The following is a 12,062-nucleotide window of genomic DNA, read 5'->3' as shown; positions in this document are numbered from 1 at the left end:
TGTTTATTGTTCACCATATGGCTTCTATCTGTTTGGTTTTATAATTCTCTATGACGAGTAATATTATCAATAACATCACTAACAGTTACAATTAGTTTTTGAGCACTTACCATATTCCAAGCTATTTTGATCATTTCTGACCAAGATGAATGGGCAATAAAGGAAAAAATAATTTTGTTACTTTATTAGGCACTAATGATTATGTTTTATTAAGCCATTGAGGTTTTGGGAATGGGTTCAAGGAGCTTATGTTATTTACCCTAATATGGAAATTGTTATCTTGAAGTGGAGTAATGCTCCAACAAAATCTGAAAGTATGAAACCTGAGGATAGATAGTATGTGATGAGGAAACTGATACTTAAGACTGAAAAAATGGTGAAATCTTTGCTAAAAAATCATTGTTTAATGTACCTTAGGAAGAAGCCTACATGTTGACTCATCATTTCTAGTTAGACGTTAAAATGCCTCACAGCCCTACTGTGTGTTGTCTATTATTAGCTGCATCTCAGTAGTATTACAAAGAAGAAATGAGCTCAGGGAAGAATTAGTCAGCTTGCAAGCAGAAATGACAGTTCAGAAATTCAAGGTCTTTCGAGGCTGGAAACCCCAGCTGCTTGTAGAGACTGAACTACAAAGATTCTGAGTGACAACACACAGTAAGAAAAACTTTACAGCTGAATAAAGTGACTCAGGACAAAGGTCAGAGTAGGGTGTGGCTTGACTCCATTTGTTCAAAGAACCCAGTAGTAGCCACAATTAAGCTGAGTGAGAAAGAGGCATGAGGATGAGGAAGCAGCCATGTAAAATAAATTTGAACATTATTTTTAGGAAATAACTTTGGGTATGATAACTGGCTATATGAAACTGGCAAAGTAAATAGATCAGAAGTCTACAAAGTTTTGAGGGAATTGTATTGTTAAGGAAACCACAAGGGCACTCTTGAAAAAATTTTTTTATTTTTAAATTCAAATACTAACATCAATTCTTGTACTCTCACATACAGAAAGCAGCCTTGGAACACCTCCTCCAAGGAAAGCATGCTCTCCAAACTCTTTTCTGATGTGGCTAAAGAAAATAATGACAATGAAAAAGCTCCAAGAAGTTATAGCCAGGGGCCACAGAGAAGAAGTGACAAAGTAATTCCTCCCAAAGAGTAGAATCAAGGCCTAGTCCAGCAACCTCCCCCTCTCTACTCTGCCTCTACATCTGGTGTGAGATTTTCACAGTTTTTCTGTGCAGGGGTATCATTGAATCAATAAAGAACATTGACTGCTCTGTATGTCTTTATTCTTCCTCTTCCCAATTATTAGTATTCATTGTAGATGTGCTATATGTGGATGTGAGATAAAGATACAGATAAGTTGTCTTTTTTGTTCATCTGTCACCTGACCATGAGAAGCTACATGTAGACTTGACAGAGAAGACAGAGAACTTAGATTCTGAGATGGATGCAGTGAATGAAGGAGTATTGAATTATTTTCTTTGGGAAGAGAGGGGGCAGATGTGAGTTTCTTTGATATACAAGAAGAAGAAAACATTTTCTTGACCAGAATTTGGACTGTGGTTAAGACTATTTTATGTTTTCAACACTGTTTTCTCTTCCTGGGCACATAGATAATTGCAGATGTTACTCTCCCATGAAAACATATTGGGAGCTATATGACTTAGTTTAGGTCAATGGAATGTATACAGAAATAATGTAAAGACACTTTTATACCCAGCTCTTAAAACAATACTGCACAATTACCTATTTCTGTATTTCCCTTCAACATTAACCTTGTATATTTTTTCAGATACACTAAAACACAGAAGCATCTTTGGTCCCTGAGTCACCACTTGGAGGGGAGCTGGTCAAGAGAGCTGCCTGATCTACATCAGACTGTTGCCTGAATGAAAAATAAACAGAAATTCCAAGGTCTGTTTATTATTATCACATAGCTAAGTCTATCCAGCCTGAGACAGATATCTTAAGGACATTGCAGCCCATGCCAGGCCAAATTCTATTCAACAGTTTGCAGTCATGGTGAAAGTCTAGAGAAATCTAATACAAAAATGCAGCTAGGCTTTGCCCCCTGATTTGAAAATCCAACAAGGGCACTATGTTCCCAATTACCCTGGTAATAACTGTTCTAGTGTGCAGTTTCTTTGCTTGCGAGAGTTAAGTATTCCTTAAGCACTAGACAGAAAGATGCTATAATGTCTATAGGAATCACTAGGAGATTTTTAAACATATTTCATAGTGTAGCCAAAACAATCTTATATTGCACACTTAGATATATCTGATGTATCTCTGAGCATCAGTTTTTCCAGTTTCCATGAGTTCTTCCCTACATTCTCATACATAGAGAACAGCCATATTGATTGTCTTTTTTTTCTTAGATTCTGGAATAGAGATTTAGATACAGATATCAAAAAGAATACAGCTAAAGAAAGTCATCAATTCCTACTCCTTGATGGCTTCTGGTTTGGTATCCCTTTTGCTTACTCTCCCATCATATTTTCTAGAAGGAGGTAAAAATTATGCTAAAGTTGGAACTGGTGATACATCTAGCATTTGGCAAATCATTAACTCTTACCACTATCCTTATTCTCCAATAGTTCTAGACCAGAGACACGATTTGCTCATTTTTCTTTTATCATATTTGCCTGTTTTTCAAAACTGATATATGAAATTCTTTCTGTACAATGAGAGAGAAGCTCTTTTCATATGCACTACATTTTTTCTCATTTGCCTTTTTCCTTTTGTCTATTATGATTTTGTTTTTTCTTTGTGTTTTTGTATGAAGGTCTTCTCCATGATTATAAAAACATCTACCTATTATCCATTTAATTAATTTTATTTCCTCAGTTTTTATCAATTTAAATCTCTGACCCATCTGGGCTTAATTTTTCTATAATACATGTAAAAGAATTCCAATTTTTTTTTTTTTTCAAATGGCTAAGTGGTAGTTCCAACAATGTATTTTGGATGATACAGTTTGGTCTGTTCCCTGTTGATTTATTATTCCCCTGTTAAATTCCCTTTTGTACTTGTTGCTATTTCTGGAGTCTCTGTTCTTTTCATCCTTTATTTAAAAATACATTCTTATGTCGCTTTAATTTTTTCCTTGGTTTTCCTCTTACTGATTTAATTATTCTTTATTTTGCTGATGTTTATTCATTTGCCTTATTCATTTGGTATTGCCAGGATTTTGTCTTTATTCCACTTTCCTTCTCATTTTTTTACATTTCTCCTAGAAGGTCACATCTAATTCCATAATTTCAAATAATATTCATTTAGAAAGGACTCCAAAATTAAAATTCCTGGCTTAGTTTCTCTCTAAAATGCCAGAATAGTCACCAGCTATGTGTATCTCTCTCTTTATCCTATGAGTGTCTCAAAGTTAATATATCTAAAATGGGAGCTCATCATTTCTACTATCTCCCTCTTTTTCAGCCTGAATCTGTTTTGTTTTGTCTTGTTTTACTTTTCTTTTCTTACTTTAGTCAAAAGCAACACTGCTCCTCTATTGCTCAGAATGGGAAATTCAGATTCATATATTCTGATTAATAAAGTATTTTTACCCCCCATTTCATAATTTTCATGGTAACTCAGCTAAGAAACATTTCTCAAATACACATTCTACCCCCATCCATTAATTCAGGACTTGCTTCTTATTTAGACCAAGACAAAACCTCTGTACTAGCTTCTCTTTCTTCAGTATCTGCACTTTTCCCCACTCATCTTTTAGATGGTTTCCAGAGATATAATTCAAAGCATAGATCTGATCATTGTACCCTCCTACTTAAAAGCATTATGAGTCTACAATACCAAATTCCTTAGCATTTTACATTTTTCATATTTATCTTCACTCTGTTTAGTCCTATCTTGCACTACAAACCCTGTGTTACAGCTATTTGGGGTTGCTCATTACACATCAAATACGCAGTTCATGTTCACACCTCCTTTCACATTCCCATACAATTGCCTTCAATCCACTTTTCCTTCAATATCTGCCTAACATGCACCTGTGAATCCTTCATGGCCTATCTAATTGCTAGTTTTCTTTTACCTTCCCAGGTATTCTACTTTTGTCCTTATTCACTTTAAACAAACTTTCATAATAATATCTAGTACAAAATATTAAAGTTACTCATTTGAATGGCTGCCCCTGAAGAGAATTCCTTTCTTAGTCATATTCTTATCCACAGCCCCTAGCAAGTTTGAATTCAAACTGGAAGAAAATTTTTTATCCACAGCACCTAGCAGTGTCAGTTCAAACTGGAAGAAAATTTCTAGTAACATTTGACCATTTTTTTTAATGTAATAGCATACATTCCATTTACCCCATTCAAATTGGTAATCATGCAAGTGAATTATTCTTCATCATTGATTATAGTCTTGGTGGGGGAATAATTCTAGATCCCACTCTAATGTAACTTGAGATAATAGGTCCAGTTTCTTCTCTGTGCCATTTGGAATAGCCAGGGAAGAGCATGTGAATAATCCAAAGATCAGAGTGAATGAAACAAGGAATAGAATTAATTATACAGTGACTGAGGAACTACTTGGAGGTCACTCATACCATCAGCACCAGCAGCATTCTACCTAGGGTACAAGACTGAGCTTGATTGCTTTTTACTTCTTGACCATGCAAAGATTCTTCTGTTCTTAACTAAATGGCACCTTTTTAATGAGGTCTACCTAACCAATCCATTTGAAGTTATAATCTCTACAGACTTCTGATCCCTATACTTTGTTCAACTTTTTAAAAAATTTACAAGGTACTTATTATCTGCTAACATAGTACATCATTTATTTGTTAATAATTTATCCACTCCAGACTTTTTGTGTTTACTATTTGCATGGTATACCTTTTTTCCTAGCCATTTACTTTGAATCTATCTGTGTCTTTATATTCAAAGGACGTCTCTCATAGACAACATATAGTTGGAGCCTACTTTTTCTCTATTCTGACAATTTCTGCTTTTTGTGGAAAGTTTATGGCATTAATATGTAATACAATTATTGATGTAGTTGAATTTGGGTCTACCATTTTATTATTTGTTTTGTCTTTGTCTCCTCTGGTTTTTATTTTTATTTTTTTGTTGTTGTTGGTGGTGGTGGTGTTCTCCTGTTACTGATTTCTGGCTCCTTTTGGATTATTAGAATATCTTTAAGATTTTTTATTTTAATTCCTCTATTGGCTTTTTAGTTATGCCTCTTTGCATATTTTTAAGTTTACTCTATGGATTAAAATATACCTCCCTATCTATTCACAGTTTCCTTGCAATTAATATTGTACCAGCTCATGTAAAATGTATATAGGCATACATAGGGATCATATAGGTTTATTAACCACCTAATTCCTTTATGTTGTAATTATCACATATATTACACCAACATACATTATAACCCCCACAAGAAAATGCTATACTTTTTGCTTTAATCAGTGCTATATACCTTAAAGAAACTAAATGGAAAATAAAGTTTTTCATATTTATCCAGATACTTAGCATTTTATATTCTCTTCATTCCCATTGGTTGTCATTTCCCTTCATAATGAACAGGTTCCATTAGCATTTTTTATAATGCACATGGGCTAGGGACAAATTTTTTAGTATTCTTTTATTTGAAAACATTTTTATTTCTTCATTCTGAAAAAAAATTGTGTCCACTGGATTTAGAATTCTAGATTGCTTATGTTTTTGTATTTAAAATTTTAAAGATATTGTTTCACTGCTTTCTGGTCTTCATATTTTCCAGTGCGATGTCAGAAATCATTCAAATTGTCTTTCCCCTCTACATAATATGTTCTCTTGCTACTTTCAAGATTTTCTCTTTATTGCTGATTTTCAGGATGATTTCATTAATTTTGGTACTGCTTTGGGTTCACTGAGCTTCCCGATTCTTTAAATGTAATGCTTTCACAAAATTTGAGGAGATTTTAGTTATTGTTTATTCAAATATTTCACCTGCTCTACTCTATTTCTCCCTGCATTATTGGACTACTATTGCACATATATTCAAATTTTTCATATTGTCCCACAGATGCCTTGTTCAATTTTTTCACTTTTTTCCCCCTGTGTTTAGTAGATTAGATGACTTCTATTGATATATCTTCAAGTTTAAAAATTCATCCATCTATTATCTCCAGTATGCAGTTACCACCATCTAGTTAATATTTTTCAGATGTTGGATATTTCATATAGGATTCTTATTTGGTTTCCTTATAGATTTGAAAGATTTTCTCTATAGAGATTTCTTAATTTTTTTAACCACAATCATATTTTCCTTTACCTTATTAAATGTAGTTATAACATTTTAAATATATTGTTTGCTAATTTAAACACCTGAATCATTTCAGGGCTGAACCCTGTTGGCTGTATTTTCTTTTGAGAAAATGGGTTCTTCATATGTTGAGTGACCTTAAGTTGTAGTGTGGACATTGTGAATAATATTTTGTGGAGGCCCCAGATTCTGTTATAGACCTCTGAATAATATTTATATTTCTGTTTTAGTAGGCAATTTACTTAGTAAAGCTGCAAACACAGACTTTATCAGAAATACCCATCTAAATTCAGTTATTTTTTTTCCCCCTTGCTAGGCTGCTTACAATCTTCCCTGGTCTTATAAGTCAGAGATCAGGCAGAGGTTGGGGCAACGTTGTTCACAAATTTGGGTTTTCTCTTTTGCTCTTTCCCTTCCAATATTTACTTTCCAGCAACTGTGGTTGCCCCAAACTCTGTCTCCTGGTTCATGAAGCTAAAGTAACTATATGATTTTTATCGGTGTTTTACCTGCCTTATGTGGCATATTGTCATATTGTCATTGGCATATTGTCTCAGTTTCCCCTCAAGCTAAAGGATATAGCAACAAGAAACTCATCCTGTCCATTTTTCTTGTTTTGAGTCTCCATCATAATTTATATGCTTTTCTTATCTCTTCAGAGCCTTTAGGTAATTCAGTTCAGTTGTTGAACAGAGTTTGTAGCTGTTAACTTTGGGAGGGCCAGTTGGTTAGAAACTTCCTCAGCCACACTGGAACAGAACTCTTATCATTTATTTATCCACTTTGTTATTATATTGTCTGGGTGCTCAGGAAAAGGATCATTTTTTTTTTAATGTTTCCAAGTGTTTGCACCTTAAGAGAAATGTTTACAACATTATACTGAATATATGTTTGTGAAAAGAATGCATGCAATAGAAGTACCTAAGAATGGCTATAATTAAAAATAAGACAAATACATATGGGAAAATATAAAAAATTATTGAAAGACACAAAAGTAGTGATGCCAAAAATGGAAAAACTCAATCTAAAAAATGTGTTAATTATTCATAAATTAGTCTTCATATTTAGAAATTACACTAAAAATCACAGCTGGGTACCTTTTATGGACATTGATAACCTGTGTCTACAAATTTATAAGGAAGAACAAAAGGCCAAGAAAAACAGACAATTTTGAAAAAGGAAAAAGCAAAGTGTACTTCATTGATGATTGAAAGACTTATATGAACCATCTAATTAATTTAGTATGTTATTTGCACAAAAGTAGAAAAAAACATTAATTAAACATAAAATAAAGACAAGAAGCAGAGCCATACATATATGGGTATTTCATATATGACAGGTGATATGTACAATCAGTAAATTCTTTAATAAATGGTACTAGGAAAATTAGTTATCTGCATGTAAAAATAATGTTTGCTCACTTGTTTTACATCAGTTCCAGAAAGATAAAAAGCTAATTATTAAAAAAACAAATTAAATCACTAAAATAATAGTAGTTAATATTTCTAGACTTTGTAGTTAAAAAAAAATTTTTTTTAAAGATTTTATTTATTTATTCATTAGAGACAGAGAGAGAGAGGCAGAGGGAGAAGCAGGCTCCCAAGGAGCGGGAAGCCCGATGCGGGACTCGATCCCAGGACACTGGGATCATGACCTGAGCCGAAGGCAGACGCTTAACCATCTGAGCCACCCAGGCGCCCAGTAGTTAAAAATTTCTTAAAGTAGAAAACAAAGGCACAAATCTCAAAGAAAAAAATGATAAATTTTACTTTTTAAGAACTCAAACAGCTGAATTTCAAAAGAAAGTCTAAAATCTTTTCAGTTCATAAAACTGTGAAATAATTTTTATCCTGGGGGTGCCTGGGTGGCTCATTCGGTTAAGCATCCAACACTTGATCTCAGCTCACGTCTTGATCTCAGGGTTGTGAGTTCAAGCCCTGCACTGGGCTCCATCCTGGGTGTGGAGCCTACTTAAAAAAAAAATAAAAAGACTTTTTTTTTTTTAAAGATTTTATTTATTTATCTGAGAGAGAATGGGAGACAGAAAGCATGAGAGGGGGAGGATCAGAGGGAGAAGCAGACTCCCCGCCGAGCAGGGAGCCCGATGTGGGACTCGATCCCGGGACTCCAGGATCATGACCTGAGCCGAAGGCAGTTGCTTAACCAACTGAGCCACCCAGGTGCCCAAAAAATAAAAAGACTTTTTATTCTGACAATTTAACAAGCTAGAAATCAATAAGGAAGACAAAGAACCTAGCATAATAGGGGAAAATATATGAAAGGCAATTAACAAATGAAAAATGCATAATAAAAATTGAAAAATATGTACATCATAGGAATCAGGAAAATACAAATTTTAAAGATATGATATCCATTCACACTCATCAGATTGACAAAAATTAAATTCTGAGAGTACCAAGAATTGGCAAACATATAGTGAAATGGAAACTCTTACACACTATTAATGGGAGTATATATTAGTCACTATTAGATAGTAATTTTCAATATCTAATAAAGTTAAAATGCACATATTTTAAATCTCAGAAATTCTATTAGGACTGTATCATAGAAAAACCCTAGCACTTATGCACAAAAAGACAAATACAAAAATATGCATAAATATTTGCAATGGTATAGATTATAATAAATAACAAGTTCATAAACATGAGACTATAAATAAAATGCAATATATTTATACAAAAGAATATTATAAAGCAGCTTAAATGAATGAAATGGAGATACATATTTTACCATGGAAAAATGTGAAAACACAGTATCAAATTAAAAAGACAGATGTATAGACACAGTAGGGTACCATTTATTTATGCATTTAAAGGCAAAAAAGCAATATTATATATCTTTATAGCCCTATACCATGTTATAAATATACATAAACTGTATGGAAATGATATATAGTAAATTCAAATGAGTAGTTAACTGTGGGCTATTTCTTAAGTGGATGGCATGTATGTGGATGCTCATTGTATTCTAACCCATATGTTTTAAAACTCATATATGGCTGAAATATTTAATATAAAATGGGGATAATAATAATATTTAGGTGATAGTTTTGTCTGGAGAATTAAATGAGGTGATACATATAAATAACTTCAGTAAAATAATAAACAAATGATGGGACAGTGATAATTTTTCCATAAAATCACAAGAGCTAGAAGTCATAATGAAAAAAATACATCATGAAAATATCTAGCAGTATCAATAATAGGAAACATAAAAAATGTAATAAATGAGACCCATACTAAAATTCACTCTATTACCAGGGTAGATAAACATCAATTCGAATAAATGAAAAGATAAACTGGGTCTCCAGATAAGAAGATTCAAATTTATAGAGATGTTGCTACTTTAAAAATCAAATTATATGTTAATCATATCATAAAGAAAATTTAAAGATAAATTACTAACAGGGAAGTATACTTTCAAACAATTTTGGCAGAGTGATAATACTTGAATAACAGAGATTGTTCTTAATCAGTAAGAAAAAAATTAGACTACAGAATTTTAACATAGGAATAAGAAATGAGCAGGTAATTTTAAGTGATGAAATATAGTCAATAAGCACACAGAAAATGCTCAATTGTACTAGTAATCTGAACTACAATATTAAGAAAGCAATAAGTTTCACTTTGTTAAATTAACAAGCATTTTTAATAATCTAATAATATTGACTTGGACAAAATTTCCATAATAGTGGCGAGAAAAGGTCAGGGGATTCTTCCACAAATAAACAATTATAAACATGAGCAAAAATACTAAAAGCTACCATTTGAAGGCAAGAGAAAATACCCAGTAGTAGGCACAAACTTGGGAAATAATTTATTCTACAAAGAGTGCCACTGTAATGGGTGAGAACTCCAGCTTTGTGACTTTCTGGTCTGGGGAAGCTCCATTATTAGCCCAGGTGAGATGGTAAGAAGCCACAACCTTAGTAACTTGAAGCAGCAGATAATAGAGTTCAGATCCATAGAAGACCTGGAAATCATATACTCCAAAATCTGGACATAAACTGCCCAAATCCCTGGCAGACTTCTAGATTAATTCTTCCATATTGAAAAATAAATAATAGCATACAATAATGATAGAATGATATAAAATAATTAGAACATATTTGAAGAATACTTGACCTAAAATAATGCCATCTGGAAATTCTAAGATTCAAAATTGTATATATAAGTATGTCTTCACTTTTGCAGGGAAAAAAAAAAAAGAAAAGAAGGATTTATATCTATATCCCAAGTGTTAGTTGTCTTCTTTGTCTCTTGCTCCAAGAAGGCATAGATATTTTTAAGTGAATTCACTTGCAAACCTTCATTTCCTTTCATGTGTATTCTCTCATTCACAGGTCTTATCTGAAAATATGTTGAGATATATTTTGGATTCTTTTCCTACTACTGCCTTCACTGTTAAAGAAGATCTTTATGACTTTTTTTTTTAGTGGATGATGGTAGGTATCAAACTATTATATTTAGATTCGATTAGATACAATAAACCAATGTGGTAGTAGTTCTATTTTAAAATGTCAATACTTGCTACTCATCAGAAATTAAATGTTTTGAAACTATTTACATATGATAAAAAATGTCTGATGTGAACCTAAAAATGCTCTCAAGGTCTTTCAAATTTTATTTTACAGTATATGAACCAAAAATTTGAAGACCATTGCCTAAAGAATGCTGTCATACAAAAACCTTAGTGAGTACTGTGGATTTTACTAAAGATCTTATAGGGAAGGTAGCTCAGCAGACAATTTAAAAATGTTTTAGTAGACATTTTTGTTCTCCCAGCACTTTTAGAGTGCACTGCCACAGGAGTTTTTAATTTGCTTTCTCCTGTTCTCTCATACTTACAGACTTACAGGCCCCCTTCTCTGCTCTTATGGACTGCGCCAGCTTCTATCTCTAGAGTTTTGTACCTAAATTTACATCTGTGTCTCATGCTACAGAATACTCATCCTTCTCAGAAACCAGTTCAGGAACCATCTTTGTGTACTTGAGCCTGATTTTGGGCTGTTTCTTCATAAAAATTACAGCATCCTTTATAAATATATACGTATGGCTAGAAGAAATTTCCCCAAAATTCTAATGTTTATGGGGAATTTTAATTTTCTTCTTTGTGTTTTTCTGTATTTTTCCCCCAAATTTCCACAGACACCTTGTTGCTTTATAATAAAAAGTTATGAAAATTTGAGACATAAAAACTAAAAGAGATGGGATAAAGATTTATGGGAACTTAAAAATGATAAAGGAAGCTTCACAAGTCAATGGCAAAGGGAAGGATTATTTTTAAAGTGCTATTGGGAAAATTTGGAAAAGAAAAGATTTTGATCCTCACTTCATACCACATTTGAAAATAAATTTCAAGTAAAGAATTCAAGGTAACAAGTAAAACAATATTTTTAAAAACCTGAAGGAAAATATAGGTTAATGTCTAATTATGGGAGGACATTCTGGGCATAAATATGGCTGAAGAAATCACAAGGAAATACACTGCAGAGACACTCAAAGCTTCAGCAGATCAATTGGTTCAATAAAAATTGTGAATTGCTGTTGATATTAATACAACTCAAATCCCCAAATTCTACAGTTAGATGCCATCTACAGGGTATTCAAAAAGTTGCCACACATAAGATAAATATATTATGAACTTTAAATGCTTTAAATGTCTGAAAATTGAAGAAAACAATCAAACATATTGTTTGGAGTCCTAACACAGTTTAAAAACGTATTTATTACCTGTTTTCCAATTTTGTGGGATGCCCTTTTCAGTTCA

General features: G+C 32.7%; 1 long non-coding RNA gene across 1 annotated transcript; it reads left to right on the top strand.

Moving 5' to 3' along the window:
* Positions 1-1,011: 1,011 nt before the first annotated feature.
* On the top strand, positions 1,012-10,731 carry LOC145721150 (uncharacterized). Its single transcript, XR_014144615.1, has 3 exons — positions 1,012-1,137; positions 1,795-1,916; positions 10,636-10,731. It is a non-coding gene; the product is annotated as an uncharacterized LOC145721150 (long non-coding RNA).
* The last annotated feature ends 1,331 nt before the right edge of the window (positions 10,732-12,062 follow it).

The sequence above is a fragment of the Leptonychotes weddellii genome, chromosome 4 (genome assembly GCF_054177405.1).
Source record: "Leptonychotes weddellii isolate Sample4059 chromosome 4, ASM5417740v2, whole genome shotgun sequence".
NCBI classification, from domain to species: domain Eukaryota; kingdom Metazoa; phylum Chordata; class Mammalia; order Carnivora; family Phocidae; genus Leptonychotes; species Leptonychotes weddellii.
This window is presented reverse-complemented; position numbering and strand designations above follow the sequence as displayed.